Below are 8,339 nucleotides of genomic sequence, written 5' to 3'. Positions count from 1 at the left end.
TATCACCAAGAGGTTGGGACGGGGCTTGGGCACTGCTGGGGGTTTATGCAGCAGCACCCTGTGTGTTAAGGGTCACACAGGTGTGGGTTGCAGGGGGGGTCCCACAGTGTCCGGTAGTCTTCGTTCCTCTGGGGTCTCACAGTCTTTGCTCCTCTGGAGTTCCGCGGTAGGTGGCTGGCTGTTCTTCCCGGGTCTCTTCCAGGTCCCTCTAGCGGCGTTCCCCCGTCTGGTGGCAGCGTTCCCCGGTCTGGCGGCCTCGCCCTCGCGCTGCGTCAGCCTCGCGCCAAGAATTTTTTTTTTTTTAATTGGGACATTTCATAGGAAAATTTGCAATTCCAGTTCCTAGAAAATCCTATCTGACTGCCTGTAGGTGGAACGTTCTGGAGGGCCTTAGACAGCCCGGCTGGGTGTCACCAGTCACTTATCCATAAGGCCAAGTGGGGTCCTGTGCCCTGTCCACTTCCCCTGATACCCCTGGTCCAGGCTGAAGGCTGGAGCTGGGGGTTTCTGCTGTCCTGGCATTTTAGAGCAGATTTGACAAAAACAGCACACGTGCTGCCTTTCCCAAGACAAAAACCAAACCCCCCCAACCGCTTAGTAAATTCTCAGAAATGGGCTTTCTCACAGTCCGGAAGCTGACGTCTACAGCCAGGTGCTCTGCTCTTGGGGAGACCCCTTGTCTCGGCTTTCCTGGGATTTCTGGCGTTCCTTGGGGGCCTCTGTACTGAATCCACACTTCCCCATTCCTGCTTGTGTCTCTGAGTCTAACCATCATTTGATAACTCAAAAGTACCCCAAAAGCCCAAATCCACTTTCATCAAGTCGATGCTACTCACAGCAATCCTCCACTGAGGCCTACAGTTAGGAATCTTTATTAGAGGACTTACTTTCAGAAAGCAGACGTTGTTTTTAGGTGTCATGGAGTTGAGTACGGCTCATTGTGACCTATAAACAACAGATCTGAACCCTGTCCTGTCCTCTGCCAACCTCACAATCTCTGATACGCTTAAACCCGTCTGCCACAGTCATTGCGTCAATCGACCTGGTTGAGGGTCTTCCTCTCTTTTGCTGACCCTCTGTCTTTCCAAGCATGATGTCCCTTTCCAAGGACTAGCCTCTCCTAGCAACATGACCAAAGTATGTGAGACAAAGCTTCTTCATCTTTGCCTCCAAGTTCTTTGGCCATTCATGGGATAGTCAGCACTCTTCTCCAACATCACAGCTAAAAGGCATCAATTTTTCTTCTGTCATCCTTGTTCATTGTTCAGCACTTATATGCATAAGAAGTGATTGAAAAGACCATGGTCTGAATCAGGCACACCTTAGTCCTCAAACTGACATCATTAGTCCTCTAATTTGGAGACGTCCTTGACCACAGACTTTCTCAATGTACTACATCTCCTGATCTCCTGACTGCTGCTATCAAGTATAAGCTCATAGGTCCAAATAAAATGGAGTCATTGATGGTTTCAATCTTCTCTCCATCAATCGTAATGTTGCCAATTGGTCCAGTGGTGAGAATTTTTGTTTTCTTACATAGAGAGAGATGCAAACGATATTGAATGCGATATTTAACCTTCTGCAGCAAGTGTTTCAAGTCCTCCTCACTTTCAGCAAGCAAGGTAGTGTCATCTGCATAACACAGTTTGTTTATGAGTCTTCCTCTGATCCTGATGCCACACTTTTCTTCAAAGAATCAAGCTTCTCCGTTTGCTCCACATACAGACTAAATAGGTATGGAAAGAGTGTACAATGTTGATGTACACATTTCCTTATTTTATGAATGAAGCATTCATTCCCTTGCTCTGTTCATGCAGCGGCCTCTTGGTCCAAGTCTAGGTCTCACACAATACTACAGATAGTGGATTCATACTGCTAACCTCTCAGTAAGCAGCCCAACAGGTAATCAATATGCCACCGCTCATTGATGCCAAGAATCAACTCATAGCTGACCCTCCATTGGGCGTCAGAGACTGTAAATCTCACAGATTGCCCAGCTTTCTCTCCCAGAGCCACTGGTGGGTCCAAATGACCTGAGAGGTGTGGCCTGTGGGTCGGTCACTCAATTCTCTTCAGACAGTTAACCCCACTGTTGTTCACTGCTGCTGGGTTGGCATCGCCTCATAGCTGGCTCCAGCAGGTTTCCGGAGGCCGTAAGTCCCACGGGAGGCAGCTGCCCATCTTTCTCCCTCAGAGCAGCTGCCGGACCACATCACTGGAACGATTCATCTCAAAACGGGTGAGGCTAAGGAGGCTTTTTTCACTCTCCACTGTCTGTGGACTATCTTCTGTCAACTGACCCTGATTTCTCCTGGGACAGTCACGCATTTCTCCCTTTCCCAATGAAGTGGGACTGTGACAATGGGCTGAAGTGTAGCAGCGATGCTGAGGACAGCACAGGACAGCGCAGGGTTCTGATCCATTGTTCACAGGGTTGCCGTGAGTCACAGCTGATTCGACGGCCCCTAATGGCTATTTCGTAGGGAATGTTTGCTTCTTCCTCCTCTGACAGGTCTTCTCTCTGCCCTTCTCAGGTTCCCACTTACCCTTTCTCAGGTTTGACTGCAGTGGCTGCTGTCTCACCTCGTTTCCATCAAGTCAGAACTGACTCATAGCTGACTCTCCGATGGGTTTTCAGAGGCTGCCAAATGCACAGAAGGAGACTGTTCATTGTCCTTCCAGGGAGCAGCTGATGGATTCGAACCCCCTGCCTTTGAACTGGCAGCATAATTTCCTATCCCCTAAGCTATTGAAGAACACAATGCACAGAAAGTCATTCGTGTGCTTGTTGGCGTCCATTTGTATTGCTGTTATGGTTGCTGGCCTTGATGATGATGATTGATGATGATGATGATGGGTGACTTGGTTTAATCCTCCCAGAGCTGACTGAATAAACCAAACCCACCACCCAGGATCTCTGCAGATGTTTATTCCTGGGAGCAGGAAGGAAGTCCCCAAAACACCACGGAACAAACACCACAGAGGAAGTGTTTTCACCCCAGGTACCAGACCAACAAGACCTGCTGCCTGTTGGGGTGCAGTGTTAGAGAAGAGTACTGACTATCCCATAGACTGCCAGAAGAGCAAACAAATCTGTCTGGGAGGAATTGCGACCACGGTCCACCTTAGGGGCAAAGATGCTTTAGACATGTGAGAAGGAGGGGCTGGTCCTTGGAAAAAGACATCGTGCTTGGAAAGATGGAGGGTCAGAAAGGTGAAAGAGAGGAAGACCCTCGACGAGATGACTGGCACAGGAACTACAAGCGGCTCAAGCACCTCAGAGAGTGTAAGGACGGCACTGAAGAGGGAAAGGTTCCGCTCTGTTGTTCACAGCGTCACAAGGAGTTGTAGTCAAATGACAGCACCTACCAATAAATAGCATTGCTGTTGCTGAAAATGTAACACGTGGAAGATACACCAGTGTAGCAACGTCTACATGTATCATTCACTGACGAAGATCACATTCTCCAAGTTCACTACGATTCCCCTCGTCCTTCTCTGGATTGTGGCTCCTCCTTTCACGTGAGCTCACTGCACCATAAGCTTCCGTTGAACCTTTCAACTTGCTGCTCTCAGTCTGATCCCTGAAGATTTCATGATGGAAGTGGGGCATGAAGGAATCCGGGCATTTTTCAGAGCTGCCCAGCCCGGCCGCTCCTTTGCTCATGTGGTTAGAAGCTGGCCTCACGCTGCAGCCTCAAACCATCATTGGCTGGTGGGGAACTGAACTCTTGGGGCTTTCCTGATCAGCTTCCCATATTCTGTTTGCTCTGGGAACCAAACAGGTCAACAGTGTGGTGCTCTGGGGTTAAGTACTTTCCCAGAGCCCCCACACTCCCCCAGCCCACCACCACCTCTCTCACCCACAAACACCAGCTTATTGCTTAGACCCAGCAGGGATATTTAGAGTATGAGAGCTGATTGGTTTTAGACCAATTCACTTTGGCCTCTTTTTAGCACCTACTCATCCCCTAGGGGCTGGAAACTTGATATTTTCATGATTTGCACCAGACCCTTTGGGGTGAGGGCAGGGATTTCATGAAGCTGAATTCCCAGAGGAGACTGGCCTGGGCAATGTAATTAGCAGGTGAGGGTCAGCTGGGCTTGAAATCAGGTGCTGTCAGCACAGCCCGTGAGCAGTTAGTGCAGTTAGCTGCCTTCAGTGTTGTCAGGCTCACTCCGAGCCGAACTGAGCTGCAGCCGGTGGGTGGATGGGCTGCCCAGGCCAGGAGATTTCCAGGAAAGATCCCTCTCCTGACTGGACAAATGTGTTCTCTTCTCTATTTGGTAATAAAACAATCTTGCTTGAAGAATGTGAAAAAGACTTGAAGCGCTTAGTGAAGAAGATCAAAGGATTACAGCTTTGAACAAGGATTGCGTCTCAATACCAAGAAAACAAAAATCCTCGTCATAGCACCAATAGACAGCACCATGATAAATGGAGAAAAGACTGATGCTGCCAATGATTTCATTTTACTTGGATCCACAATCAACACCCACAGTAAAGATAGTCAGGAAATCAAAAGGGATCTGGTGTGAAAAACAACGTATTCCAATTTTGTAAATAAACTACTATAAAAAATAATGTCAAACAGAATGTGTACGAATGATTGCTTGAAGCACAATGTAAATGAAAGATTGTATAAAACAATGGTATATGAATGAAACATATTGTAAAGTTACTATTATATGAAAATCAATAATTTTTTTTAAAAAAAGAAATTGGGGAGAGGTATAACAATGAAAGAATTTTTCTTTTACTTTTCAAAGAAAAGAGCCAACTGGGCAGGAGGAGGTTGGGCAGGGAGAAAAGTTCAACAATGAATGAATGGAAATAAAAGAAAAAGAAAAACAGAAAAGAAACCATAAGGGGTGTTACACTGGGAAAATCTGCTGTCAAGGACCTCTCCAAAGTGCTGAAGAGCAATGATACCTGTTTAAAGACTAAGGAACATCTGGTCCAAGCCATGGTTTTTTCTTTTTCTTTTAACTGTTGAATCTAGCTTGATATTTAATCATCTTTGACACATATTAGTCAATATTTCTCTTCAAATGCAATTTTAACTTGTTTTGTTTTAATTAATTTTAATGAAAGTTTACAGAGACTTAGGGTTTCTACTCATTCCTTGTTGCACTTTTCTCCCTGCCCATCCCTCCGCCCCCCCACCCCAATTCACTCTTCCCCTTGAAAAGAAAGAACAACTCTTTCATCATTATGCAATCCCTCCCCCACCCAGGTCCACTATGCAGCCTTCACTCTGAACTTCTGTAATGACAAGAATACCCATTCATATGTGCCTTTTAAACAGTTCTCTCCCTCCTCTGTTTCAATACAATGTACATCATGAATCTGACAGGCAATGAATAAGGATGACCAAAGAAGAATCAATGCCTTTGAGCTGCAGCGTTGGAGAAGGGCGCTCGCTGTCCCATGGACTGAATAAAGAACTAACAAACCAGTCTGAGGAAGTGCAAACAGGGTCATCCTTACAGGCATGGATGGTGAGGATTTGTCTCTAAACGTTGGGCATGTTATCAAAGAGGTTGGTCCTTGGCAGAAGACATCACTCTGGGAGCGGCAGAGTGCCAGCAAATGAGGTGTGGTCCTCAGTGAATGTACTGAGACCCTGTTAACAGTGAACTTGAGAGTGGGGGAAGTCATGAAGATGGTGCAGGATAGGGCAAGATTGAGATCTGCTGTCCACAGGGTCACTCAGGTATAGTCAACTCAATGGCAACTAATAACAACAAACAAGAAAAAAGACCTTATGCTCGGGAAAGTGTAGGATCAATAAAGAAGAGCCAGACCCTCAACAAGATGAACTGGTGCTAATGACTTCAACCACAGACTTCGGCCTAGTGGAGATCTGTGTGGACGGTGAAGGGCAGGACAAGGCTTCCTCCATCGCTCTTCAGGTCACTGTTCACATGAGACATACGTGACTTGACGGCACCTAACAACAGCAACAACAACTTATTTTCCCTCCACCCTCAGCACTTTCTCTTTCTTTCCTTCCTTTATCATCATCTGATCTGTCATTCACACGTCACTATGAGTTGTAGACAACTCAACGGCACCTAACAGCAACAACACAACATGAGGTAATAAAATATGTGTCTGCATCCTTTATATCCTTTCATAGGATTACAGAATCTCAGAAAGTGAAGAAGGCTAAAGTCTTATCTCTTCATTTTACAGAAAAGCAGAGGCCCAGTAAAGAAAAATAAAATCCAATAAACCCAACTTATCTAAAGTCAGTCAGAGTTATCATTCCTGTTTCTATCAGTATCAATATCAGCCCCATAAACATCACCATCACCATCACCACCATTATCACCACCACCACCACCTCCAGCACCTCCACCACCATCATCACCACCACCATCACCATCACCACCATCATCACCACCACCACCATCACCACCACCGCCATCAGCATCACCACTGTCATCACCACCAAGACCATCACCACCACCTCCAGCACCATCATCACCATCACCATCATCACCATCACCATCACCACCATCATCACCACCTCCACCACCACAACCATCACCACCACCACCAACTCCAGCACCTCCACCATCATCACCACCACCATCACCACCACCACCTCCAGCACCACCACCACCTCCAGCAGCTCCACCACCACCATCACCACCACCATCACCACCACCACCACCATCACCACCTACACCACCATCACCACCACCACTACCACTACCATCACCACCACCATCGCAACCACCACCACCACCATCGCAACCACCATCACCATCACCACCACCACCATCACCACCACTATCACCATCATCATCACCACCACCATAAACATCATTATTATTATTCCTTCTGCCATCATCATCCCCACTACCATCATCATCACCACCACCACCATCATCACCTCCACCCCCATCCCTACCGCCACTGTCACTGCCAATACAATCTTAATTACACAGTACTGCTATAATAAAAGTAACTCAAGTGAGTGGCTTGGACAAATATTAATTCTTCCTCAAGTTAGTAAGCTAGAAGTCCAAAGTCAGAGTGCTGGCTCTGGCAGAAGGTCCTTGTGTCCTTTCCCCAGGCCTGAGCTCCTTAAAGATACCCATGTTCTTGGCATCAGACTAGAGCTTCTAATATCAGCGCCCCTGGGTCTAAAGAATGCACTCTACTCCTGGCTCCTCTTTCTTGGTGGCAGTCAAATTCTCTCTCTGGTAATTTTTCTTCTCTCTTGTAATATTAAAGGGATGCAGGTCACAAGCCAGGAAAACTCCTTTTACAGGGCTGTGACTAGAGGAAGAGTATTGTATTCCACACCAAGGCCCTCACTACTGATCAGCAGATCCAATCCATTCACATCAAGGGGGTGACTACCAGATGCCCCACTGGAGAAAGAGGAGCAATCTCCTCCTGTGCCAGTGAGATCTGATTTGATGGTACACAAGAAGGAGAGAGAGAGAGAGAGAGAGAGAGAGAGAGAGAGAGAGAGAGAGAGAAAGTAATGGGTTTGGCTTTTTGGCAATGTTCCTATTCCTTACATTCTTCTGGCACTGGCACCCAAACAATTTCCCAAGACTGCCCTCTTCCACACTCCACCTCTGCCCACTGAGCTCTGCTCAGCCTACAGGGACCACCGCCCTTCCAAGATGTCCCAATTCTGCCTCTCTTTCTCTTGTCATCCAGAATTCATAACTCCCACCCCGCTAGCTTAGGGACAACTCTGGACCCTCCTTGGGGTACCAACTGTGCTCACACTTATGGTCTTGATATTTAAGGGCTCCCTGGTTCATTGTGAGGAGGGTCAGACTATAACAGGGTTCCGATCTCTGTGCATAGGGTCGCTGTGAGTCACGCTCAATTCAACGGCACCTACCAACCACCACCACCTCTTTGTTGATCCACGTAAGATGAAATGGTTGACAATCTCAATCTTTTCTCTTTATCAGTCCAGAGGGAAAGATTATTTTTTTTGTCTTCTTGATGTTGAAAAGTAATCCATATTGAAGGCTGTAGTCTTCGATCTTTTATAGCAAGTGTTTCAAGTCCTCCTCACTTTCAACAAGCAAGGTTGTGTCATCTGCATAGGAAGGTGGTTGATGTGTCTTCCTCCAATCTTGACGCCACTGTCTTCTTCAGAGAGTCCAGCTTCTCAAATGATTTGTTCAGCATACAGACTGAATAGTTATGGAAAAAGGATACAACCCTGATGCATACCTCTCCTGATTTTAAACCACGCAGAGTTCACAAGCACAATGAAGTGTTCTGGGCTTCCCATTTTCAATGTTAGCTGTAATGTGTTATGAGACACACAGTGACATGCCCTTGCACAGTCAAT

This window comes from Elephantulus edwardii, unplaced genomic scaffold (assembly GCF_000299155.1).
Source record: "Elephantulus edwardii isolate Elephantulus edwardi_28Jun2011 unplaced genomic scaffold, EleEdw1.0 scaffold00002, whole genome shotgun sequence".
Classification (NCBI taxonomy): Eukaryota; Metazoa; Chordata; class Mammalia; order Macroscelidea; family Macroscelididae; genus Elephantulus; species Elephantulus edwardii.
Note: the sequence above shows the minus strand (reverse complement) of the source record.